General features: G+C 50.1%; 1 protein-coding gene across 9 annotated transcripts in view; it reads right to left on the bottom strand.

The window, feature by feature from the left end:
- The window catches only part of FLYWCH1 (FLYWCH-type zinc finger 1), a 45,359-nt gene extending 26,053 nt beyond the window's left edge, over positions 1–19,306 (bottom strand). For 4 of the 9 annotated variants that reach the window (XM_007983147.3, XM_007983140.3, XM_007983131.3 and 1 more), the window contains exons 1-2: positions 19,065–19,305; positions 16,616–16,730 (exon numbers count right to left, since the gene is read on the bottom strand). The gene's annotated coding sequence lies outside the window, so the exon portion shown is untranslated. Of the gene's footprint in view, positions 1–80; positions 328–16,615; positions 16,731–19,064 lie in introns of those variants that run through there. The other 5 variants (XM_007983101.3, XM_007983175.3, XM_007983119.3 and 2 more) reach the window with 3 other exon arrangements.
- Between the last annotated feature and the right edge of the window lie 7,977 nt (positions 19,307–27,283).

Genomic DNA, 27,283 nt, shown 5'->3' with positions numbered 1-27,283 from the left:
CAGCCAGGGCGAGGCATGGGGACGCCAGGCCGCTCCTGACAGCGGCATCCCAGACTATGCAGGCCGGCACAGTGACTCACTCGCACGCTGTTCACGCCACAGCAGCGCCGCAGGCGGGCAGGGGCCGCGTCCCAGGCCGGCAGAGTGAAAGTGGGGACTGCCTCAAGCTTGGCCTGACAAGGAAAGCCCCACATTCCCAGGGAGCTGTACCCGAGTCTGGGGAGGTCACAGGAGACAGCACAGTCCTCGGGCGAACACTTCCCACTTCTGTTTACAGGGCTTCCAAGACCCATGTGCTTCAACAGATCTGGAAAAAGTTCCAATACAAGAAAAGGCCCTGGCCACCGGCTTGTGGAAGGCTGAAGACCCCTTCCCACTCTTGCCCTTTTAAGCTCTTGGGTGGTAGATCCTGACCCAGCACCACTCCCCCCATTAAAGTCCACAGGCCCCTTGGCAACCGGGCTTTGTCTCCACCTGCCTGAACCTTGACTGGCCTGGGGCGGCTTGCCTGACCAACAGTGTGGCAGGAGCGCAGGGTACACGTTCCCACACTTCACGGGCCAGGGCCTGAGTCTGCAGGGAAGGCAGCTGTAGGAGAGGCCACGTGCAGGGCACCACCACATTCGGGGAGACCACCTTGTACCCTCCAGCCCAGCAGTTTCTTAACTGCCTGCAGACATGAAGGAACCTGGGGACCCCACAGAACCTGATCACCGGGGAACTCCTATTATTTTAAGCCACTAAGATCATGCATCGTATGCTACACAACAATAGCGGATACGCTTGGCAAGTAAGTGACTCTAGTGGGTTCCGGCTTTTTACTTTTTTGAGACAGGGTCTCGCTCTGTTGCCCAGGCTAAGTGCAGTAGCACCATCTCAGCTCAATGCAACCTCCACCTCCTGGGTTTCAAGCTATTCTACTGCCTCAGACTCCCAAGTAGCTGTGATTACAGTTGCCTGCCAACATGCCTGGCTAATTTTTGTATTTTTTGGTAGATATGGGGTTTCACCATGTTGGCCACACTAGTCTCAAAGTCATGACCTCAAGTGATCCACCCGCCTCAGCCTCCCAAAGTGCAGGGGTTACAGATGTGAGCCACTACACCCGGCCAATTCTGGCTTTTTGATAGATGGAATAATACAAACGGTTATGAAATATCTGACATAAAACCATCTGTGAGCTCGAATGCCGTGCTACGCTACACAAATGCCACATCCCCCAGATGGGTGCATATAAAGGGCTAGTAACGAAGGAAACAAAAATATGAAGTAGAAGGGACAGCAAAGGAGAATTATGCATTTTAAAACATCTGCACTGGCCAGGCGTGGTGGTTCACCCCTGTAATCCCAGCACTTTGGGAGACCGAGGCGGGCAGATCACCTGAGGTCAGAAGTTCGAGACCAGCCTGGCCAACATAGAGAAGCCCGTGTCTACTAAAAATACAAAAATGAGCCAGGCGTGGTGGCAGGCACCTCCAATCCCAGCTACTCGAGAGGCTGAGGCAGGAGAATCGCTTGAACCAGAAGGCGGAGGTTGCAGTGAGCAGAGATCACACCCCTGCACTCCAGGCTGGGCAACAGAGCGAGACTCCATCTCAAAAATAAAAATAAAAATAAAGCAGTCTTTTCACAAGATGGTGCCAAAAGCAAAGAAGGAAGCTCTGCCCCTCTAAAGGCTTCGCTTTGACTTTGGGTTTACGAGACCAAGAAGGCAGGGTTGAAAGGTGTCCACAGCCACCAAAAAAAAGATCACCCACCTTCTGGCAGCCCAAGACACTGCGACTCCAGAGGCAGCCCAGATATCCTCGGAAGAGCGCCCCGGGGAGAAACAAGCTTGACCACTCTGCGAACATCAATTTTCCACTGACCACTGAGTCCGCCATGAAGAAAACAGAAGACAACAACACACTGGGTTCACTGTGGATGTTAAAGTTCACAAGTGCCAGATCACACAGGCTGTGAAGCAGCCCTGGGACACGGATGTGGCCACAGCCAACACCCCGATTCGGCCTGACAGAGAGAAGGCACGTGTTCAACTGGCTCCTGATTACGTTGCTTTGGGTGTTGCCAACAAAACTGAGATCATCTAAACTGAGTCTAGCCAGCTAATTCTAAATATATGTATATCTTTTCACCATTAAAAAAAAAAAACTGCAACATATGACATGCCAGCCACAAGGGGACAAACACTGTCTGATTCCACTTGTATGAGGTCCCCCATCACGGTCAAACTCATGGGGACAGAAAATAGAATGGGGGTGCCAGGGACCAGGGAATGAGGAGTGAATGTTTCACGAGGACAAAGCAGCAGTTGGGGAAGATGAAAAGGTTCTGGAGATGAACGGTGGTGACGGCTGCACAACGAATGTACACCACTGACCTGAACACTTCAACATCGAGCTCAGTGAGAGCAGCTGCTCACAAAGACCAAGGGTTGCAGGATGCAATTTACATGAATGACCAATATGGTAAATTTTACATCATGTATATTTTACCACACACACACGAGCCATCTGTAACAAACTATACGCAAAACACCCCATTTCCCTAACATTATCAGTGAACAAGGTTCTCCATACAAGGTAGATTTTCTAGTAAATCAAGTTATCCCTCTGTGATTCAGAATCATATGATTTTTATCTGATTCAAAATTTACCCATTTAGGATGGATTTTTTTTTTTTTTTTTGAACTCTGTCGCCCAGTCGCCCAGGCGGGAGTACAGTGGCATGATCTCAGTTCACTGCAACCTCTGCCTCCCGGGTACAAGCGATTCTCCTGCCTCAGCCTCCTGAGTAGCTGGGACTACAGACGCGTGCCACCAATTTTTGTATTTTTTAGTAGAGATGGGGTTTCCCCATATTGGCCAGTCTGGTCTCGAACTTCTGACCTCATGATCTGCCCACCTTGGCCTCCCTAAGTCCTGGGATTACAGGTGTGAGCCACCGCGCCCAGCCAGAATGGACACCTTTTGCTTTTTATTTTAGTGGCAGGATTTCACTATGGCCCAAACTGGAGTGTGGTGGCGCGATCACTGCAGCCTCTGCCTCCCAGGTTCAAGCCATCTTCCCACCTCCGCATCCAGAGTAGCTGGGACTACAGGCGCACACTACCATGCCTGGCTAATTTTTGTATTCTTTGTAGAGATGGGGTTTTACCATGTTGCCCAGCCTGGTTTTTTAATTTAAATTAAAAAAAAAAATTTTGGTAGCAACAAGGTCTTGCTATGTTTCCAGGTTGGTCTTGAACTCCTGGGCTCAAGCGATCCTCCCACCTCAGCCTCCCAAGCACAGGATGGATGCCTTTATAAGCTCTTCTCATCCTCTTCCCTGTCCAGGGAAAGGGAGCATCCATCCTCCCTCTGGCTTTAGAAGTATCTCTACCAGCTCCGCGATGCACCCCTCCCTGTTCTGCTTCCCTGTCTCCAGAGCTATTGTACCTCTGCTCTTTTATTTCCACTGGGCTTGTCAAGGTACTTAGGTTATGTTTTTTAGGACACAGGAGATCTGACAAAAACTCCTCCCTCCCTCAACCACCCAAACCTGCAGCGCCCCACTTCCTTCTCACCTCGGCCGCCTTCGGGCTGCCCCCCAGCTCTACTGACACCACCCTCCTCTAGGGCCACCGTGCAGGTGGGACCAGCTTGGTCATTCCACCAGTCACAATCTCCCTCACATACACCTGCTCCATCCTGGGGCTGGCCTTCAGGGAAGAGAGTCCTCTGTGTGAGGCAGCACAACCCAAAATGTGGTCTATTCAAACAGTGGGATATTACTCAGCAAATTAAAAAGAAATGAAGTTCTGATACACGTTACATGCAGCCAGTCACAAAGATCCAGTGTCACACGATTCAACTGACATGAAGTGTCCAGAATGGGCCAATCTATGGAGACAGAAAGCTGATGGATAGATGCTTAGGGTTGCTAGGGACCGAGAGATTGGGAGTGATGGCTGAGGGGTGTGGGGTTCCTTTCTAGGGTGATAAAAATGTCTTAAAATTGGCTGGGCGCGGTGGCTCATGCCTGTAATCCCAGCTCCTTGGGAGGCTGAGGCGGGCAGATCACCAGGTCAGGAGATCGAGACCATCCTGGCTAACACGGTTGAAACCCCGTCTCTCTAAAAATACAAAAAGTTAGCTGGGCGTGGTGGCGGGCGCCTGTAGTCGCAGCTACTCCAGAGGCGTACGGAGGACAATGGCCTTAACCCAGGAGGTGGAGCTTGCAGTGAGCCGAGATCGCATCACTGTACTCCAGCCTGGGAGACAGACCAAGACTCCATCTAAAAAAAAAGTCCTGCCAGGCGCGGTGGCTCAAGCCTGTAATCCCAGCACTTTGGGAGGCCGAGACGGGCGGATCACGAGGTCAGGAGATCGAGACCATCCTGGCTAACACGGTGAAACCCCGTCTCTACTAAAAAATACCAAAAAAACTAGCCGGGCGTGGTGGCGGCCTGTAGTCCCAGCTACTCGGGAGGCTGAGGCAGGAGAATGGCATAAACCCGGGAGGCGGAGCTTGCAGTGAGCTGAGATCCGGCCACTGCACTCCAGCCTGGGCGACAGAGCCAGACTCCGTCTCACAAAAAAAAAAAAAAAAAAAAAAAAAAAGTCCTAACACTGATGGTAGTGATGCTTGTACAACTTTCTGAATATATTAAAAGCAATGAACTGTAGACTTTAGATGGATAAATTGTATGGGATGTAAGTTATATCTCAGCAAGGTTATTGAAAAGCAATCCCTGGCTGGGCATAGGGCCTCACGCCTGTAATCCCAGCACTTTGGGAGGCCGAGGCAGATGGATTATGAGGTCAAGAGATCAAGACCAGCCTGGCCAATATGGGGAAACTCCATCTCTACTAAAAATACAAAAATTAGCTAGGCATGGTGGCAGGTGCCTATAGTCCCAACTATTCGGAAGATTGAGACAGAAGAATTCCTTGAACCCAGGAGGCGGAGGTTGCAGTGAGCCGAGATGGCGCCACTGCACTCCAGCCTGGGCGAGAGAGAGGCCGTCTCAAAAAAAAAAAACAAAAAACAGGGCGAGGCATGGTGACTGACGCCTGTAATCCTAGCACTTTCGGAGGCAAAGGTGGGCAGATCACCTGAGCTCGGGAGTTTGAGTCCAGCCTGACCAACACAGAGAAACCTGGTCTCTACTAAACGTACAAAATTAGCTGGGCGTGGTGGCGCATGCCTGTAACCCCAGCTACTCGGGAGGCTGAGGCAGGAGATCGCACCATTGCACTCCAGCCTGGGCAACAAGGGCAAAACTCCATCTCAAACAACAACAACATCAAAGCAAACAAAAAAACAATGGTCGGAATGACTCACATCCCAAGGGTCTCTTGGTGAAAAAGTTTTTCTGTTTTTTTTTCAGACAGAGTCTGTCACCCAGGCTGGAGTGCAGTGGCGCGATCTTAGCTCACTGCAACCTCCGCCTCCTGGGGTCAAGCGATTCTTAGGCCTCAGCCTCCTGAGTAGCTGGGATTATAGGCACCCGCAACCACGTGTGGCTAAATTTTGATGTGTATTTTTAGTAGAGATGGGGTTTCACCATTTTGGCCAGCCTGGTCTTCAACTCCTGGCCTCTACTTACCTACCTGCCTCTCACAATGCTGGGATTACAGGCGCTCTACTGAACAGCAGAAGCTTCTTGTTCTTGGGTTTGGTTTACTCATCAAAGAAGGGGTGGCATGCATTATATGTTGTGAAATTTTCTAAGTTCTAATATCATATTCTAACAATATATAGAAACCATTTCAGAATGTTAAGACTATAATACTAAATTACCCCAGTCCTGCCACTCAAATGCACAACTACTTCCATTGTTGAATTAATGCCTTTAACACACTTCCTTTTCTGTAGCACACACTGCGTTCAATCATGTCTGCTACTGTATCCCTCTCGAGAGTAGGAAGCCCCCACCCGAGGCCACCTGGAATCTTTCCACAGGACCATTGCATGAGGCAGGACCACACTTAATGGGAAAGCGCCAATTTAAATCCTCAGCAGCAATACTCGACATGGCCACAAGATGGTGGTGTTGCTCCTGAAATGTTCCTATTGCCTTGGTAAAGTCACACGGGTGGCAGTTTCCAAACAAGAATTTGGAAATTTTTCCAAGTTGGAAAAAAAAATTCAAGAGGATTTCCAAAATGTTGTGTTTACAAAAAGTATTACTTAGAACTGGGCATGGTGGTGCGTATCTGTAGTCCCAGCTACTTGGACGTTGCCTCAGGAAAATGGCTTGAGCCCAGGAGTTTGAAGCCAACCTAGGCAACATCACAAGACCCCATCTCAAGAAACAAAAACCAGGCTGGACGCGGTGGCTCACGCCTGTAATCCCAGCACTTCGGGAGGCCGAGGTGGGCGGATCACGAGGTCAAGAGATCGAGACCATCCCAGGCCAACATGGTGAAACCCCGTCTCTACTAAAAATACAAAAATTAGCTGGGCGTGGTGGCGGGTGCCCGTGGTCCCAGCTACTCCGGAGGCTGAGGCAAAAGTATCGCTTGAACCCAGGGGGCAGAGGTTGCAGTGAGCGGAGACCACACCACTGCACTCCAGCCCGGGAGACAGAGCGAGATTCCGTCTCCAAAAAAAAAAGGAAAAAAAATTAAAACAAATGAATAAATATATACACATATATAAGAGTTAGAGCGGCTGAGCGCAGTGGCTCACGCCTGTAATCCCAGGACTTTGGGAGGCTGAGGCGGGCAGATCACCTGAGGTCGGGAGTTCGAGACCAGCCTGACTAACATGGAGAAACCTGGTCTCTACTAAACGTACAAAATTAGCTGGGCGTGGTGGCGCATGCCTGTAACCCCAGCTACTCGGGAGGCTGAGGCAGGAGATCGCACCATTGCACTCCAGCCTGGGCAACAAGGGCAAAACTCCATCTCAAACAACAACAACATCAAAGCAAACAAAAAAACAATGGTCGGAATGACTCACATCCCAAGGGTCTCTTGGTGAAAAAGTTTTTCTGTTTTTTTTTTTCAGACAGAGTCTGTCACCCAGGCTGGAGTGCAGTGGCGCGATCTTAGCTCACTGCAACCTCCGCCTCCTGGGGTCAAGCGATTCTTAGGCCTCAGCCTCCTGAGTAGCTGGGATTATAGGCACCCGCAACCACGTGTGGCTAAATTTTGATGTGTATTTTTAGTAGAGATGGGGTTTCACCATTTTGGCCAGCCTGGTCTTCAACTCCTGGCCTCTACTTACCTACCTGCCTCTCACAATGCTGGGATTACAGGCGCTCTACTGAACAGCAGAAGCTTCTTGTTCTTGGGTTTGGTTTACTCATCAAAGAAGGGGTGGCATGCATTATATGTTGTGAAATTTTCTAAGTTCTAATATCATATTCTAACAATATATAGAAACCATTTCAGAATGTTAAGACTATAATACTAAATTACCCCAGTCCTGCCACTCAAATGCACAACTACTTCCATTGTTGAATTAATGCCTTTAACACACTTCCTTTTCTGTAGCACACACTGCGTTCAATCATGTCTGCTACTGTATCCCTCTCGAGAGTAGGAAGCCCCCACCCGAGGCCACCTGGAATCTTTCCACAGGACCATTGCATGAGGCAGGACCACACTTAATGGGAAAGCGCCAATTTAAATCCTCAGCAGCAATACTCGACATGGCCACAAGATGGTGGTGTTGCTCCTGAAATGTTCCTATTGCCTTGGTAAAGTCACACGGGTGGCAGTTTCCAAACAAGAATTTGGAAATTTTTCCAAGTTGGAAAAAAAAATTCAAGAGGATTTCCAAAATGTTGTGTTTACAAAAAGTATTACTTAGAACTGGGCATGGTGGTGCGTATCTGTAGTCCCAGCTACTTGGACGTTGCCTCAGGAAAATGGCTTGAGCCCAGGAGTTTGAAGCCAACCTAGGCAACATCACAAGACCCCATCTCAAGAAACAAAAACCAGGCTGGACGCGGTGGCTCACGCCTGTAATCCCAGCACTTCGGGAGGCCGAGGTGGGCGGATCACGAGGTCAAGAGATCGAGACCATCCCAGGCCAACATGGTGAAACCCCGTCTCTACTAAAAATACAAAAATTAGCTGGGCGTGGTGGCGGGTGCCCGTGGTCCCAGCTACTCCGGAGGCTGAGGCAAAAGTATCGCTTGAACCCAGGGGGCAGAGGTTGCAGTGAGCGGAGACCACACCACTGCACTCCAGCCCGGGAGACAGAGCGAGATTCCGTCTCCAAAAAAAAAAGGAAAAAAAAATTAAAACAAATGAATAAATATATACACATATATAAGAGTTAGAGCGGCTGAGCGCAGTGGCTCACGCCTGTAATCCCAGGACTTTGGGAGGCTGAGGCGGGCAGATCACCTGAGGTCGGGAGTTCGAGACCAGCCTGACTAACATGGAGAAACCTGGTCTCTACTAAACGTACAAAATTAGCTGGGCGTGGTGGCGCATGCCTGTAACCCCAGCTACTCGGGAGGCTGAGGCAGGAGATCGCACCATTGCACTCCAGCCTGGGCAACAAGGGCAAAACTCCATCTCAAACAACAACAACATCAAAGCAAACAAAAAAACAATGGTCGGAATGACTCACATCCCAAGGGTCTCTTGGTGAAAAAGTTTTTCTGTTTTTTTTTCAGACAGAGTCTGTCACCCAGGCTGGAGTGCAGTGGCGCGATCTTAGCTCACTGCAACCTCCGCCTCCTGGGGTCAAGCGATTCTTAGGCCTCAGCCTCCTGAGTAGCTGGGATTATAGGCACCCGCAACCACATGTGGCTAAATTTTGATGTGTATTTTTAGTAGAGATGGGGTTTCACCATTTTGGCCAGCCTGGTCTTCAACTCCTGGCCTCTACTTACCTACCTGCCTCTCACAATGCTGGGATTACAGGCGCTCTACTGAACAGCAGAAGCTTCTTGTTCTTGGGTTTGGTTTACTCATCAAAGAAGGGGTGGCATGCATTATATGTTGTGAAATTTTCTAAGTTCTAATATCATATTCTAACAATATATAGAAACCATTTCAGAATGTTAAGACTATAATACTAAATTACCCCAATCCTGCCACTCAAATGCACAACTACTTCCATTGTTGAATTAATGCCTTTAACACACTTCCTTTTCTGTAGCACACACTGCGTTCAATCATGTCTGCTACTGTATCCCTCTCGAGGGTAGGAAGCCCCCACCCGAGGCCACCTGGAATCTTTCCACAGGACCATTGCATGAGGCAGGACCACACTTAATGGGAAAGCGCCAATTTAAATCCTCAGCAGCAATACTCGACATGGCCACAAGATGGTGGTGTTGCTCCTGAAATGTTCCTATTGCCTTGGTAAAGTCACACGGGTGGCAGTTTCCAAACAAGAATTTGGAAATTTTTCCAAGTTGGAAAAAAAATTCAAGAGGATTTCCAAAATGTTGTGTTTACAAAAAGTATTACTTAGAACTGGGCATGGTGGTGCGTATCTGTAGTCCCAGCTACTTGGGACGTTGCCTCAGGAAAATGGCTTGAGCCCAGGAGTTTGAAGCCAACCTAGGCAACATCACAAGACCCCATCTCAAGAAACAAAAACTAGGCCGGGCGCGGTGGCTCACGCCTGTAACCCCAGCACTTCGGGAGGCCGAGGTGGGCGGATCACGAGGTCAAGAGATCGAGACCATCCCAGGCCAACATGGTGAAACCCCGTCTCTACTAAAAATACAAAAATTAGCTGGGCGTGGTGGCGGGTGCCCGTGGTCCCAGCTACTCGGGAGGCTGAGGCAAAAGTATCGCTTGAACCCAGGGGGCAGAGGTTGCAGTGAGCGGAGACCACACCACTGCACTCCAGCCCGGGAGACACAGCGACACTCTGTCTCAAAAAAAAAAAAGAAAAAAGAAAAAATTAAAACAAATGAATAAATATATACACATATGTAAGAGTTAGAGCGGCTTGGCGCAGTGGCTCACCCCTGTAATCCCAGCACTTTGGGAAGCCAAGGCAGGTGGATCACAACGTCAGGAGATCGAGACCATTCTGGCTAACATCTACTAAAACACAAAAAATTAGACAGGAGTGGGGGTGTGCACCTGTAATCCCAGCTACTTGGGAGGCTGAGGCAGAATAATCGCTTAAACCAGGAAGTTGGAGGTGGCAGTGAACCGACATCCTGCCACTGTACTCCAGTATGGGCAAAAGAGGGAGATTGCCGCAAAAAAAAGAAAGAAAGAAAGAAAATAGAAAGCAAAATCCAATTAACAAATTCAGTAAAGACTATCTTTCTAAACAAGTTTTTTTTTTTTTCCCCAAAAAAAGACCAAAATATTACTTACAGAAGACACTACCTTCTAGGCCTCAATCCACTGGTCCTTCTTATTTCCTTTCTACTCTGGTCAGATTTGTTACTCATTGGTGAATTTTATTTTACATGTTTATAACTTAAAAACATTTAAGGCCAGGCGCGGTGGCTCACGCCTCTAATTCCAGCACTTTGGGAGGCCGAGGCAGGAGGATCACCTGAGGTCAGGAGTTTGAGACCAGCCTGACCAACATGGAGAAACCCCATCTCTACTAAAAATACAAAAATTAGCTGGGTATGGTGGTGCATGCCTGTAATCCCAGCTACTCAGGATGCTGAGGTAGGAGAATCACTAGAAGCCGGCAGGTAGAGTTTGCGGTGAGGCAAGATTGCACCATTGCACTCCAGCCCGGGTAACAAGAGCGAAACTCCATCTCAAAAACAAAAATAAAAAAAAGTTAAATAACTAGTAAGAGATATATTGAAATGTTAAAACTAGTAAGAATATTGATTTTTTTCTTGAATTTCTTGTTCTCAAAACGGTTTCCCATGTGCACAAACTCTTTTTACAGTGGGAAAATATTAAACACGTTCAAGATAGGCCGCATCTCCTGAGTAGTAATTTAATGTTATGCAGGAGGATCAAGAGTAATATCAAGTAGAACAGAGGAATTAATTAAATTGAGGATATTAAAATCCCTATTGTAGGGGCTAGGTGTGATGGCTCATGCCTGTAATCCTAGCATTTTGGGACGGTGAGGCAGGAGGATCTCTTGAGGCCAGGTGTTTGAGACCAACTTGGGCAACACTGTGAGACCCTGTCTCTACAAAAAGTTTGGCGTGATGGCGGGTGCCTGCGGTCCAGCTACTCAGCAGGCTGAGATGGGAGGATTGCTTGAGCCCAGGAGGTTGAGGCTGCAGTGAGCCAAGATCTCACCACGACTGGTCCATGAAGCTTTTATTTCAATTATTTTTACGTATAATTCTAGTCTATATAAGAATTACGTGGAACATTTGATAAAAATGTAGATTCCAGGATTTCACATCTAAAATTCTAGCTGAGGTTCTAGAGAGGGATTCAAGAAGAATCCAAGGCCAGGCATGGTGGCACATGCCTCTAATTCCAGCACTTTGGGAGGCCGAGGCGGGTGGATCACTTGAGGTCAAGAGTTCAAGACAAGCTTGGCCAACATGGCAAAATCCCATCTCTTCTAAAAAATACAAAAATTAGCTGGGCATGGGGGTGGGCACCTGTAATCCCAGCTACTCCGGAGGGTGAGGCAGGGAGAACTGCTTGAACCCGGGAAGTGGAGGTTGCAGTGGGCCAAGATCGCGCCATTGCACTCCAGCCTAGGCGACAGAGTGAGACTCCGTCTCGCGGGTGGGGGGGAAAGGAAAAAAGACTCCAGATTTCAGGGGGTGGGGAGAGGATCAGGGAGGAGGCAGGAACAAGAATCTAGATTTTTAGCAAATACTCCTGATACTGATAGACTATGAACCAGACTTTGACAAACACTAGAATAGATGCCCTTGAGAAAAAGAAGACTGTGGCTAAAGTGACGAGCCTAAGACACACATGAGGTTTGCTTTGTCCTGGGCACTAAAACACCTCAAGTATTTTATCTACATCATCTCATTTAATCTTTAATATCATACAGGTTTCCTCATTAATGTTGCATAAAATCATTAACGGCCGGGCGCGGTGGCTCACACCTGTAATCCCAGCACTTTGGGAGGCTGAGGTGGGTGGATCACCTGAGGTCAGGAGTTCGAGACCAGCCTGACCAACATGGCAAAACCCTGTCTCTACTAAAAATACAAAATTAGCTGGGCGTTGTGGTGGGCGCTTGTAGTCCCTGCTACTCGGGAGGCCGAGGCTGCAGTGAGCAGAGATCGTGCCACTGCACTCCAGCCTGGGCAACAGAGTGAGACTCTGTCTCAAAAAAAAAAAAAAAAAAGGAAAGGAAAAAAAACTAGCTGGGCATGGTGGCACATGCCTATAACCCCAGCTACTCAGGAGGCTGAGGGAGAAAAATCGCTTGTACTCTGGAGGTGGAAGTTACAGGGAGCAGAGATCCCACCACTGCACTCCAGTCTGGGTGACAAGAGCCGAACTCTGTTGCAAAAAAAAAAAAAAAAAATGTAACACGCTTACTTTGTATCATTGGGAAAGTCATGGCTTCCTTTTTTCCTTTTACTTTTTCTTTTCTTTTTTTTTTTTTGAGACAGAGTTTCACTCTTTCACCCAGGCTGGAGTGCAGTGGCATGATCTCAGCTCACTGCAACCTCCGCTTTCTGGTTTCAAGCGATTGTCCTGCCTCAGCTTCCCAAGTAGCTGGGATTACAGGTGTGCGCTACCACGCCTGGCTAATTTTTGTATTTTTTCAGTAGAGATAGGGTTTCACCATGTTGTCCAGGCTGGTCTCGAACTCCTGACCTCATGATCCACCCATCTTGGCCTCCCAAAGTGCTGGGATTATAGGCGTGAGCCACCATGCCTGGCTGAGTTCTTCTTTTTTGAAACTATCAGCAATTTAACAAGTTTCAGGAGCCTACGGGTATTGTGGGGAACCTCAAGAAGAGAGGAATTTGCCCAAATTTTAAGTACTACAGGCAAAATCTGATGGAGAAGGCATCTTGGGCTTGCCTTCTGTGTCTCAGGATATCAAACAACAGATTATTTATTTATTTTTTTGAGACAGAGTCTTGCTCTGTCCCCCAGGCTGGAGTGCAGTGGCACGACCTCGGCTCACTGCAAGCTCCACCTCCCGGGTTCACATCATTCTCCTGCCTCAGCCTCTCCAGTAGCTGGGACTACAGGCGCCCACCACAATGTCTGGCTAATTTTTTGTACTTTGTTAGTAGAGACAGGGTTAGCCAGGATGGCCTCGATCTCCTGACCTCGTGATCTGCCCGCCTCAGCCTCCCAAAGTGCTGGGATTACAGGCGTGAGCCACCACGCCTGGCCTCTCTTTTCATTTTGAGATGGAGTCCCACTCCTCTGTTGTCCAGGCTGGAGTACAGTTACATGATCTCAGCTCACTGCAACCTCCACCTCCCAGGTTAAGTAATTCTCCTGCCTCAGCCTCTTGAGTAGCTGGGATTACAGGCGCGTACCACCACGCCCAGCTAATTTTTGTTTTTAGTAGAGACGAGGTTTCACCATGTTGGCCAGGCTGGTCTCGAACTTCTGACCTCAAGTGATTGGCCCATCTTCACCTCCCAAAATGCTGGGATTACAGGTGCGAGTCACAGCACCTGGCCGGAACAACAGACTTTCAAAAGTCTAAGGTTCCTTATGGAGACTTCCAGCAAGGCAAATTCAGGTGAGTTTATCTGGTAAATGAGTACTACATAATCAGGCCAAATCTAATGAGATCAGCCTTATAATCAAAAATAGGTTTCCTTGGCCAGGCACAGTGGCTTACGCCTGTAATCCCAGCACTTTAGGAGGCTGAGGCGGGAAGATCACTTGAGGTCAGGAGTTTGAGACCAGCCTGGCCAACTTGGTGAAACCCCGTGTCCACTAAAAATACAAAAATTAGAACTGAGGCCGGGCGCGGTGGCTCAAGCCTGTAATCCCAGCACTTTGGGAGGCCGAGACGGGTGGATCACGAGGTCAGGAGATCGAGACCATCCTGGCTAACATGGTGAAACCCCGTCTCTACTAAAAAATACAAAAAACTAGCCGGGCGAGGTGGTGGGCGCCTGTAGTCCCAGCTACTTGGGAGGCTGAGGCAGGAGAATGGCGTGAACCCGGGAGGCGGAGCTTGCAGTGAGCTGAGATCCGGCCACTGCGCTCCAGCCTGGGCGACAGAGCAAGACTCCCTCTCAAAAAAAAAAACAAACAAACAAAAATTAGAACTGAAAAAAAAATACAAAAATTAGCTGAGTGTGGTGGTGTGCGCCTGTAATCCCAACTACTTGGGAGGCTGAGACAGGAGAATTGCTTGAACCCGGGAGGCGGAGGTTGCAGTGAGCTAAGATCACACAACCACACTCCAGCTTAGGTGACAGGGTAAGACTCCATCTCCAAAAAAAAAAAAAAAAAAAAAAAATTTCCTTGATTATGAGATCAAAAGAAAAATGTGTGCTTCCGTGGAAAATGATACATTGTTTAGAACACATCTTTCCAGATTATCTTATTCTCCTCTTTGAGCTATTTGTACAACTCTGTAAATTGTGAACAGCTGAGAAAAATGCAAAATAATTCTAGTATATAGAAGACAGGGTCTAGCTCTGCTGCCCAGGCTGGAGTGCAGTGGTGCAATCACTACAGCCTCAAACTCCCAGGCACAAGCGATCCTCCCACCTCGACCTCCTAAAGTGCTGAGACTACAGGTGTGAGCCACCAGGCCTGGCTTCCCTTTTTCTATTTAAATAAATACGGCCGGGCGCAGTGGCTCACACCTGTTATCCCAACACTTTGGGGGGCCAAGGTGGGCAGATCACGAGGTCAGGAGATCGAGACCATCCTGGTGAACACGGTGAAACTGTCTCTACTAAAAATACAAAAAAATTAGCCAGCCATGGTGGTGGGCACCTGTAGTCCCAGCTACTTGGGAGGCTGAGGCAGGAGAATGGCGTGAGCCTGGGAGGCGGAGCTTGTAGTGAGCTGAGATTGCGCCACTGCATTGCACTGGGAAACAGAGCAAGACTCTGTCTCAGTAAATAAATAAATAAATAAATAAAATACAGACATGTAAATAAATTCCCCCACTGTGGAAGAGGCCAGTTTTGCCTCCATTTGCACATTCACTTCAATATTCCTGATCTAGAATCTTCCAGATTATTCTTTGGATTCCCTTTTTTTTTTTTTTTTTTCCCCCATCACAGAGTCTTCTTCTGTCTCCCAGGCTGGAGAGCAGTGGGTAGATCTCAGCTCACTGCAACCTCCGATTTCTGGGCTCAAGTCATTCTCCTGCCTGTGCATCCCATGATCTGCCCACCTTGGCTTCTCAAAGTGCTGGGATTACAGGCGTGAGCCACCACGACCAGCCCATGTAATTTTAAAAATTGCTGACTGGAACCTAATGATTTTAACACCAATGACTAAGCAGTTTGAAAAACAGTGCCCTAGACCAAAACAAAGGAAATAAAACTGTTTTATACTCATATAAAACAAACACATGTTAAAGATTTCACTTATTGTTAAAGAGCCAGTGAACTGGAGCTCAGGAGTTCGAGACCAGCCTGGCCAACATGGTGAAACCCTGTCTCTACTAAAAATACACAAAAATTAGCCGGGCATGGTGCGTGCCTGTAATCCCAGCTGCTCAGGAGGCTAAGGCAGAACTGATTGAACCTACCTGGGAGATGGAGGTTGCAGTGAGCCAAGATCGCACCACTGCACTCTAGCCTAGGCAACAAAATGAGACTCTGTCTCAGGGGGGGAAAAAAAAAAAAAGAAATTTTCAGTGCATGTAACAAAAAACGAGTATATTTTATGAAACTTTTGTTACTGTAAGTGCATTTTTTTTTTTTTTTTTTTTTTTTACAGTGGACACCCGTTGTTTTGTGGTAGATACAGGGGCCCTAATGTGTTTCTTTTGTGATGTTCAATCTTCGTTCAGTACAAATTTTTTTTTTTTTTTTTTGAGACAGTCTCACTCTGTCACCCAGGCTGGAGTGAAGTGGCTCGATCCCGGCTCACTGCAACCCCTGCCTCCTGAGTTGAAGCGATTCTGCTCCTCAGGCTCCTGAGTAGCTGGGATTACAGGCACCCGCCACCACGCCCAGCTACATTTTCTGTATTTTTTTTTTTTTTTTTTTTTTTTTAAGTAGAGACGGGGTTTCACCGTGTTAGCCAGGATCCTCTCGATCTCCTGACCTCGTGATCCGCCCGTCTCAGCCTCCCAAAGTGCTGGGATTACAGGCTTGAGCCACCGCGCCCGGCCTTTTTCTGTATTTTTAGTAGAGACGGGGTTTCACCATATTAGCCAGGCTGGTCTCAAACTCCTGACCTCTGGTGATCTGCCCGCCTCAGCCTCCCAAAGTGCTGGGATTACAGACATGAACCACCATGCCTGGCCGCACTCAGTACAGATTTCTTAAGTGAATGGAGCACGGTCTGGCAGATGTGCACGGAAAGCTCCAAAGTCTCAGTTTATGGTGCATCACTCTTATCCTCTCTCCCCATCTCCCAGAACTGTGGGTGCGGAGCAACTTGAGTGCAATGCCAGATGGCCTGCTGGGACACTGTGGTCCTGCCGGTGGCCACAAGGGCTCAGTGTAGACCTAAGGGTCACGTGTCAGCAACTGTCAGGTGTCTCTCAGACACCAACGGGTTCAAGCTCTAATCAGTAAGGCTGGAAAACCAGGAGGCTCTGTTGGCAGCTGAAGGAGCAACAGAATTACCTTTACACGTGGGTGAGAGACGCCACCATCATCTCCCACACCTGGGTCACGGCACTGGCTTGCTGGGCAGGAGACCCCGGGGGAAAATCCCGTAACTTCTCTGGGCTGGTTTCACCTGTGAAGAAAGAAAAGTGGCAAATGAAATACCGCAAGCGAAATTATTCCATGAACTGTCGAGTGTTACACAAGAACAAGGCATTCTGCATCCAGGTGCAGCAGGGGTGCTGAGGGATAGGAGCGGGAGGAGGGAAGGCGCTTTGTTTAAAAAGCTTCTGAACGGGCTGGTGGCAAGCTGGCTCACACCTGTCATCTCAGCAGTTTTAAAGACTCAGGTGAGAGAATTGTTTGAGCCTAGGAGTTAGAGACCACCCCTCCACACACACCATTTCTACAAAATTAAAAAAAAAAAAAAAGCGCTCCTGGACGACTCCAATGTCTACCCACCTCCCATCGACCCACGACTGAGCCATGAGCATTGGAGGCACACTGGCCTTGGACATGAACCCCTATGGTGATAGCACACGCTCAGTGGGTGCACACAGACCTTCCTCCTGGAGAGGCTGAAGGTGGCAGAGATGCCCAGATAATTAAAATTGACTCAAAATGAACTTCACAGTCTCAGCACTGTCGACATTTTGGGCTGGATGATTCTGCTGTGGGAGGCTGTGCTGTTCAGCGTGGGGTGTTCAGCAGCATCCCTGGTCTCTACCTGCCAGATCCTAGTGTCATGCCCTACCACACATTGTGACCATCAACATTGCAGAATGTTCCCTGGGGTGCAAAATTGCCCGAGAGCCACAGCTCCAAAGCAACTTAGAAATCAGAGGGCACAGAGGCCGGGCGCGGTGGCTCAAGCCTGTAATCCCAGCACTTTGGGAGGCCGAGACGGGCGGATCATGAGGTCAGGAAATCGAGACCATCCTGGCTAACATGGTGAAACGCCGTCTCTACTAAAAAATACAAAAAACTAGCCGGGCGAGGTGGCGGGCGCCTGTAGTCCCAGCTACTCGGGAGGCTGAGGCAGGAGAATGGCGTGAACCTGGGAGGCAGAGCTTGCAGTGAGCTGAGATCCGGCCACTGCACTCCAGCCTGGGCGACAGAGCGAGACTCCGTCTCAAAAAAAAAAAAAAAAAAGAAATCAGAGGGCACAGAAAGGGAGAGCTTGGCCAATGAGACCCCCCCCAACCCAGCCGGGTATTCCCCAATCACCCTCCATCATAATCTTAGCGAAGTTTCTTTATTCCTTCCCATAGCTTAATGCATCCTCAAATCTCTCTCCCTTTATGCCTGATATACCCATCTTCCCTCTCCTTTCCATTCCCACCACCTCAGGACATCATCCCTTACCACAACTTCTTTAGCCCAAGCCAAACCTCTGAACGATCTTGCCAGCTCTGGCAAGCAGCCACTCCAATTCTCCCTATAGGGTGCTGACAGGCCACTCTTCCTAAAGCTTAACTTTCAGCCTGTCTATCCCCAGTTAAATCATCTCCATCTCCAGCTTTAGTGCATCATCAGCTGGGTGTCATAAACGCTCCGCAATGTAGCCCCAACCTCAGCCTTGTTCCTTCCACACGTGCCGCCAGTAGCATTTGGGAAAGGAATAAGAGAAACATAATAGAATCACACGAGAAAATCTAGACCAAGCCCTGGAAATCATATTGGCCCTGGAAAGGAGAAATATGAAAATAAAAATAAGCCGTTTTTTCGGAATTGGAGTTCGCACATGATTTATCTGACTATGGAAGTTCAGTTTCCTCCCAGGACAAGGAATAAAGGGAACAACGGGCAGGGTTTCGAGCGAGGGTTTCAACTACGTCAGACCCGTTATGTGCAGGCTCCATGGGTTAGCCGCGGCCTTTTGGAACCGGGTGGAAGAGAATGGAACGGAATTGAATCCGAACAGATCTAGCTGCGTCATGTGAGCTTAAACAAGCGTCTCCCTTTAAACTTGTGCTTCAGTCATCCAGACCCACAGGCGCAGTGTACACGCGTAAAAGGCATTTCTCAGTGTCGGCTGTGGGTCAGCAAAGTTCGAAAGCCGTGACCGGAGATCTATAGAGTCAGAAGCCGGAGCGGGGTGCGTCCAGACCCGCAAAAGTGCAAGGTCACTGGGACCGCCCGAGCTGCAACCGTGGGACGGGGCTGGTGCTGCGGGTTCAGGAAGGCAGTGCTGGGCGGGGCGGACACCGCCAGGGAACGGAGGGCGAGTGCTGGGGTCCTTGATGTGGGGGTGTCGGGCTTAGGCCAGGGGACGGGGGTGGGGTGAGGAAGGAGGGGCGAGGAGCAAGGAGGGAATCGCGGGACACCCCACAGGAGGCGGCTGAGCGCCGAGACGCAGACCCCTCCCCAGCACCCGCAGCCCTCGGGACCCCCGGGAGAGCCGGGCCGGGGGCGCGTCCACGCCGGGGACGCGGGACTCTCCCGGCCCGCAGGGGCCCGTCCTCACCGACGGCAGCGGGGCCTTCCCTCTCCGGTGACAGCGCCGCGGCGGGTCCCTCAGCCTCTGCCGTTGCAGCAGCGGGGGTCGACCTCGCAGCCCAGGCAGTCGCCGCCACCCCGACCCCGGCGCCCGCTCCCAGCCCCGACTTGCCCCTCGGGAGCGAGCCCCGTGACCGCGCGCGCGACCCCGCCGGGGAGCCGGCCTTGCGGAACGCCCAGGCGGGCTCCTTCCGAGCATGCGCAGCAAGACCGCGCGGCCCGTTCCTCAGGTAAATCCGCTCCTCCGGGTCTTCCCTGCGCGTCGCCGATCCGCAGGCCTGGCCTATCAGCGCATGGGGGCGGGGACGTAACTCACTGAAAAGGCGGGGCCATCCCGAGATTGGACGGCGGCGTCCAGAGGCGGAGCTAGGGTGGGGGTGCTGGACTGGACGCTCTTGGCGTAAAGGGGCTGGAGTAGGGGGCGCTTAATTGAGACCCCAGGACGGTCCCCAGGATCTGAGGATGCCCGCAGGAAGCGGAGCGCTTGCTGAGATGCACCCTTGGGTCTGTCAGTTTCCTGAGCCCGTGGAAAGGCGATTCTCATGCATCTCATTGACGCCCCCAGTGACCCTACCCCAGAGCGGAGCCAGTGAGATATTCAAATAAACAGCGATAGCAACGGATTATAACCTTGACTACGATAACAGTCCAAACTGAAGGAAATAAGTCAATGCGGGGAAGGGACAGTTCTTTCTTACATCACAAAGCCAACAACAAAAAAATACCTGGGCTGGGCGCGGTGGCTCCTGCCTGTATTCCCAGCACTTTGGGAGGCCGAGGCGGGTGGATCATCTGAGGTCAGTAGTTCAAGACCAGCCTGGTCAACATGGTGAAACCCCGTTTCTACTAAAAATACAAACATTAGCCGGGTGTGGTGGTGGGCGACTGTAATCCCAGCTACTCTGGAGGCTGAGGCGGGAGAATCACTTGAACCCGGGAGGCGGAGGTTGCATTGAGCTGAGATGGCGCCACTGCACTCCAGCCTGGGCAACAGTGAGACTGTGTCAAAAAAAAAAAAAAAAAAAACAAATAAAAAAGCAGAAATATTACATAGTATTACAAAGGCTGCATGACGAGTGATGTAACACATAGAATGTAGAAGCAGGTATGACAGCCAGTAGTCTTCTGTTAAGCCAGCAACAAAGATATTTGCAAAAATGTAAAACTATGTCACTGTTCTCTCTAAATTTCTTTGGAAAAATATTGTAGTTTTCCATAAAACTATGTTATGTTAACAATCAGTTTACTGTTGCTTTTTTTTTTTTTAGTAAGAGCTTTAATGAAATATAATTCACATACCATACATTTCTCCCATTTAAAGTGTACAACTAAATGATATTTGGTATAATCACAGAGTTGTGCAAGCAGCACCATAGTCAGTTTTAAAACCTTTTATCACTCCAAGAAGAAACCTTTAGCCATCACCCTCCAATTTGCTAATCACCCCAGCCCTAAGTAACATGATCTATTTTTTGTCTTTATAAATTTGCGTATTCTGCACATTTCGTATAAATGAAATCATGCAACAAATATGTGGTCTCTTGTGACTGACTTATTTCACCTAGCCTTAGCATAGCACTTTCAAAGTTCATCCATGTTGGCCAGGTACAGTGACTCATGCTTGTAATCCCAGCACTTTGGGAAGCTGAGAAAGGAGCATCGTTTGAGCCCAGGAGTTTGAGACCAGCATAGGCAACATAGTGAGACTCTTTCTCTACAGAAAAAAAAAAAAAAAAAAAAAAAAAAAGAGGAACAAGAAAAAATTAACTGGACGTGGTGATGCACTGTAGTCCAAGCTACTCAGGAGGCTGAGGTGGAAGGATCGCTTGAGCTTGGGGGTTTGAGGATGCAGTGAGCTGCGCTCATGCTACTGCACTCCAGGCTGGGCAACAGAGCAAGACCCTGTTTTTCAAAACAAACAAACAAACAAACAAACAGTGGCAGAACTTAATTACTTGGTTTTTTTTTCTTCTTGAGATGGAGTCTTGCTCTGTCGCCCAGGCTGGAGTGCAGTGGCATGATCTCAGCTCACTGAAACCTCCACCTCCCGGGTTCAAGCGATTCTCCCGCCTCAGTCTCCTGTGCAGCTGGGATTACAGGCACTTGCCACCACGCCCAGCTTTTTTTGAGAGAAGTCTGACTGCCACACCCAGGCTGGAGTACAATGGTGCTATGTCAGGTAACTGCAACCTTTGCTTTCCAGGTTCAAGCGATTCTCCTGTCTCAGCTTCCCCAGTAGCTGGGCATGCCTGCGCCACCATGCCCGGCTGATTTTTGTATTTTTAGGAGAGACGGGGGTTCCACCATGTTGTCCAGGCTGGTCTCGAACTCCTGACCTCAGGTAATCTGCCCGACTTGGTCTCCCAAAGTGCTGGGATTACAGGCATGAGCCACCATGCCTGGCCAGGATGCTGTTTTTGTTTATTTGTTTTGTTTTTGAGACAGAATCTCCCTCTGTCGTCCAGGGTGGAGTGCAGTGGTGAGATCACAGTTCACTGAAGCCTCAATCAAACTCTTGGGTTCCATTGATCCTCTTGCCTCAGCCTCCAAAGTAGCTGGCACTACAGGTGCACAACACAGCACCCTGCTAATTTTTGTATTTTTAGTAGAGACGAGGTTTCACCACGTTGGCCAGGATGGTCTCCTGACCTCAGGTGATCCACCCCCCTCGACCTCCCAAAGTGCTAGGATTACAGGCATGAACCACTGCGATCTGCCTGTTATTCCTTTTCAATATTCTTTTGCCACCTCTGGGTCTCGAGTTTCCAGTTGTCATTTTTCTTGTCAATCTTTGTGAAAATGAATCACTACCTTTAATTTTACATCATTGAGACCACTGCAATTATTATTATTATAATTATTTTGAGGCAGAGTCTCGCTTTGTTGCCCAGGCTGGAGGGCAATGGTGCGATCTCGGCTTACTGCAAACTCTGCCTCCAGGTTCAAGCGATTCTTCCACCTTAGGCTCCTGAGTAGCTGGGATTACAGGTGTGCACCACCGCCACGTCTAACTTTTTAATTTTTTAATTTTTTTTTTTTTTTTGAGACGAAGTTTCGCTCTTCTTGCCTAGGCTGGAGTGCAATGGCGTGATCTCGGCTCACCACAACCTCCGCCTCCCGGATTCAAGCGATTCTCCTGCCTCAGCCTCCGGATTAGCTGGGATTACAGGCATGCGCCACCACGCCTGGCTAGTTTAGAATTTTTTAGCAGAGACAGGGTTTCTCCATGTTGGTCAGGCTGTTCTTGAACTTCCGACCTCAAGTGATCCACCCGCCTTGGCCTCCCAAAGTGCTGAGATTACAGGTGTAAACCACCACGCCCGGTCTTAATTTTAATTTCAATTTTTACTAGAGACGTAGTCTCCCTATTCCCGAGGCTGGTCTCAAACTCCTGAGCCCAAGCGATTCTCTCGCCTTGGCCTCCCGAAGCACTGGGAAACAGACGTGAGCCACCCCAGTCAGCCTCCTTTTGGGATTCTTGCAACTTTTCTGTAGGTGAGAAATTATGTCAAAGTAGAAGCTGGACAAAGGAAATACTCCCTTCATCCCCTGAGCATTCCACGAGGTGAAAGCCTCCTTTTCCCATTTGTCCAACCCTCGCCCATTGGTTCAGCCCCGGCCCATCCCTCGCCCATTGGTCCAGCCCCGCCCTACACCCATTGGTTCCGCTCCCTTCTATTGGCTCAGCCCCCCTTTGGCCCCGCCCCACCCATTAGTTCAGCCCCCGTCCATTGATGTCCAGCACTCTCCCATTGGTCCAGGCCTTGCCCATTGGTTTAGCCCTCGACCATTGGCTCACCTCTCGCCAATTGATTCGGTCCCCGCCCATTGGTCCCACCCCCACCCACAGGCCCCGCCCTCCCCACCGCCCCTCCCTGGCCCACTGCGCGCCATTCTCCAGCAAGGAGAATACACTCGGCATTCTTCAGCAACGGGGTGCCGTACCGGGTTGACTCCAAGTGCGAGGGGCCGCAGGGTCCTGGTTACTGTTTTCCTGTGACGCTTGGCAGCGGCGGCCAGAGCGGCCCCAGCACCACGCCCTGGGCTCACTGCGGCTCTCCTATCATCCTGGGGTCGTCACGGTCCGCCTGCACCCTTCTCCCCGCCCAAGCCTCCCTCTGGCTGCGCATCATCGGCTGGCTCGCGGAGGGCGCCGCTCCACCCTGGGAGACCCCGCGCCCCCACCTCACGGCCTGCCCATCTCCTCTCGCTCTAAAGCGGCCGCTGGAGGAGCCCCAGGTCTGGCGGGTCCATGTCCAGGTGCCCTGGGCTCCCGCACGACCCACGGCCTCCTGCGTCCCGCACCTCTTGTGTCCTGCAGCCGCCCGCGTCCTCTCTGGGAGCCCTTCCTTCCCTGAGTCCGTCCACATCCCCTGCGGTTCCTCTGAAATCCGCGCCCCATTCCCGGAACCTCGGCTCTTCCGCGCGCTCTTCGTCCCCGCCTCACCAGCCCCCAGGTGTCCTCCGCGTTCTGTATCCCCCTGCACCACACCGCTCCCTCTCTCCTTGCCCTCCGCACTGGGACCCTCGGGGACCAAAATCGTCCAAAATGCCTTCCCTGGTGTCGAGTTTATGTTAAGGGGTGGGGTGGGGAGACCAAAAAGCAGTGGATGTGGTAACCACGGGGACGCCGTGTGTCTGAGTCGGGCGCCTTTCGGCGGAGGCGCGACGGGAGGAGGGGCTGCGGCTCGTGCCCTGGGCAGCGACAGTGTGGACCCCATTGCAATTCTCCAACGGCTGCCACCCGCAGTGTCAACACACAGGTCCCCTCCATCCCTTCCAGTCGCCCACCTCCCATCCCTGCAGAAGGCACCTTAGAGCCGGTGTCTGGGCCTTAAGGAGCCCGGGTGGGGGTCAGGCGGGTGGGCTGAGCGGGACGGAGGCTGCGGGGAGGAACCGCACTCTTGGCGGCCGGCACTGCCTGGGTCCTGGGAAGGCTGCTGGGCAGCCGCTGAGTCCGCGCGCGTCCTCTCCTGACCTCCAGGAGCATCGGCCAGAACGTCTCCACATTTCGGCCCTGAACCCGGATGAGGCCCTGCCCAGCGCTCAGTGCTGTCCAAGGAAAATGAGACGTCGAGGTGAAAAGCGCAGAGGCTGTGCACGCAAGGGCCAAGCGGAGGATGCGTTATTACTGTTTTCTTCTTGATGATAAAACCGGGTGTTGACAAATGCCGGAGAGTTCGGCATTCACAGGCCGTGGGTTGAATGTAACTTGCATCCTTCCAGTGCGGCAATCTCACTTCTAGAACTCTGTCCTAGGAACATAACAAGGCTATTTCAGGATTGTTTACAACCTGGAAGCAACTGGGATGTGTCTGGCCATTGGAGCTGGTGGACTTCACGCATCCCTGCCGTGGGCGTCAAGCAGCAAAAAGGATGTGCAGCATTCATACGAGGGAAGACATTTGTAACTCATTATGAAAAAATGTGTGGGTCGGTCGCGGTGGCTCACACCTGTAATCCCAGTACTTTGGGTGGTCGAGGTGGGTGGATCACTTGAGGTCAGGAGTTCAAGACCAGCCTGGCCAACATGGCGAAACCCCGTCTCTACTAAAAACACAAAAATTAGCCAGGCATGGTGGCGTGCCCCTGTAGTCTCTGCTTCTCGAGAGGCTGAGGCAGGAGAATCACTTGAACCCAGGAGGCAGAGGTTGCAGTGAGCCGAGATCTCTCCACTGCACTCCAGCCTGGGCGACAGAGCGAGACTGTCTCAACAACAAGTGTGGCATCACCTTGATTTTCTGAAAATAGAAAAATTGAAAAAATATATATTTTCTGGCCGGGCACGGTGGCTCACGCCTGTAATCCTAGCACTTTGGGAGGCTGAGGCGGGCGGATCACCTGAGGTCAGGAGTTCGAGACCAGCCTGACCAACAGGGAGAAACCCTGTCTCTACTAAAAGTACAAAATTAGCCGGGTGTGGTGGTGCATGCATGTAATCCCAGCTACTAGAGAGACTCAGGCAGGAGAATCACTTGGACCCGGGAGGCAGAGGTTGCGGTGAGCCAAGATCGCACCATTGCACTCCAGCCTGGGCAACAAGAGCGAAACTCTGGCTAAAAAAAAAATAATAATAATTATATATATATGTGTGTGTATATATATATATACACACACACACATATTTTTTAAAAATTTACCTCTAAGTAGTGGAATTACTGGAGGTAATTTGTAATTTTTCTCTTTTTCAAAATTAAAATTAATGACATCTACACTCAGCAACCACACATATGGGAGGGGTGCACCGTTCTTGGAGCTACTGCAATACCAGGTCAATGCGTGGAGTGAACTGAGTAAGCTCCTACTGCAATCCCCTGCTCCAAAAATCCACTTTATATACATTTTTTTAGACAGGGTCTCACCATGTCACCCAAGCTGGAGCTCAGTGGTGCCATCATGGCTCAATGCAGCCTTGACTTCCTAGGCTCAAGCGATCCTCCAGCCTCAGCCTCTTGAGTAGCTGGACTGTAGGTGAGCTCAGGTGATCCTCCTGGCTCAGCTTCCCCAGTAGCTGGGACTACAGGCACACACCACCACCACACCTGGCTAATTTTTGTATTTGTTTTGTAGAGTCAGGGTCTCACTATGTTGCCCAGGCTGGCCCCCACTGGGTTGGCCTCTGTCATATACCCCGGGGCACCCAGACTCCTCAGTGGTCCTTAGCCTTAGGTTCATAGATTGATCAGTCAGGGATTTCTGTTTCCTCTGTGGCTCTGCAGGGGACAGGGTTGTGACCTGTTTACCACTAGATCCCGCTTGGGCCTGTATATCAAGGTCCCCAAGAAGTGAAGGGGCAAGAAAGCAGCAGAATTTTTAAATTTTTCAATTTAATTTTAAAAATTAATGTTTTAAAATTTGTGTTTGGATCTAAAATGTGAACGAATATTCACAATTGCATTTTTTGTTTGTTTTTGAGATGGAGTTTTGCTCTTGTTGCCCAGGCTGGAGTGCAATGGCATGATCTTGGCTCACTGCAACTTCCATCTCCTGGGTTCAAGTGATTCTCCTGCCTCAGCCTCCTGAGCAGATGGGATTACAGATGCCCATTGCCATGCCCTGCCAATGTTTTATATTTTTGGGTGGAGACAGAGTTTCACCATGTTGGCTAGGTTTGTCTTCAACTCCTGACCTCAGATGATCCACCCGCCTTGGCCTCTCGAAGTATTGGGATTACAGGCGTGAGCCACCATGCCCGGCCCTAATTGCAATTTTTTAAAAAGTTATTTGTTTTTTGAGATGGAGACTCGCTCTGTCACTCAGGCTGGAGTGCAGTGGCATGATCTCAGCTCACTGCAACCTCCACCTCCCAGGTTCAAGCCATTCTCCTGCCTCAGCCTCCCGAGTAGCTGGGACTAGAGGCACCCACCACCACGCCTGGCTAATTTTTGTGGGTTTTTTTAGTAAAGACAGGGTTTCGCCATGTTGGCCAGGCTGGTCTTGAAATCCCGACCTTAGCTGGTCTGCCCGCCTCAGCCTCCCGAAGGCTGGGATTACAGGCATGAGCCACTGCACCCAGCCTATAATTTCAATTTTAATATCAAATTGCTAACACTAGGCCAGGCACGGTGGCGTGCACCTGTAATCTCAGCACTTTGGGAGGCCGAGATGGGAAGATCGCTTGAGCCCAAGAGTTTGAGACCAGCCTGGCCAACACAGCGAGACCCCATCTCCTCAAAAACTCAAAAAAGTAGCCAAGCCTGCCTGTAGTCTCAGCTGCTCAGGAGGCTGAGGTGGGAGGATGATTGCTTGAGCCTGGAAGGTCTGCTGCACTCCAGCCTGGGCAACAGAGCACAACCCGGTCCCTGTCTCAAAAAATAATAATAATAAAATAAATAAATAAATAAATAAATAATAAAGAACAGAAGGAAGGGGCTCCAGGATATGGGTGGCAAAAAAAAAGGCAACATGGGGTCCTAACCTGGCCATTTTTGTCCTCACTGCTCACTGGGATGTGGTGTGGATGATGCTGGGTGACGTCACGGAACCAGCGGCGATCCTCTCAGGCACACTCACGTTAACATGGCTATGACTGGGAAGGTTGTGCTCAGAGGTGGAGGCAGAATGGTTTTGGAGTCTGCTGCCTGCATTCTCCAAATGGTTTGGCAAAAGAGAAGTGTGTGGAGGAGAGACAGAGGGAGGGACAGAGAAAAAAGAGGAGAGAGAGAGGGAAGGAGAGCCGGGGAACCC

Source organism: Chlorocebus sabaeus, chromosome 5 (genome assembly GCF_047675955.1).
Source record: "Chlorocebus sabaeus isolate Y175 chromosome 5, mChlSab1.0.hap1, whole genome shotgun sequence".
In the NCBI taxonomy this organism is placed as follows: domain Eukaryota; kingdom Metazoa; phylum Chordata; class Mammalia; order Primates; family Cercopithecidae; genus Chlorocebus; species Chlorocebus sabaeus.
Note: the sequence above shows the minus strand (reverse complement) of the source record. Positions and strands in the feature narration are given on the sequence as shown.